We start from the raw sequence: 255 nt of genomic DNA on the forward strand, positions 1-255 counted from the left end.
ACTAGTATGCCTCTACTTGACTAGCTTGTTAATCAAAGATGGTTATGTTTCCTAACCATGGACAAAGAGTTGTTATTTGATTAATGGAATCACATCATTAGTTGAATGATCTGATTGACATGACCCATTCCGTTAGCTTAGCACCCGATCGTTTAGTATGTTGCTATTGCTTCCTTCATGACTTATACATGTTCCTATGACTATGAGATTATGCAACTCCCGTTTACCGGAGGAACACTTTGTGTGCTACCAAAC

Source organism: Triticum aestivum, chromosome 7B, assembly GCF_018294505.1.
Source record: "Triticum aestivum cultivar Chinese Spring chromosome 7B, IWGSC CS RefSeq v2.1, whole genome shotgun sequence".
NCBI classification, from domain to species: domain Eukaryota; kingdom Viridiplantae; phylum Streptophyta; class Magnoliopsida; order Poales; family Poaceae; genus Triticum; species Triticum aestivum.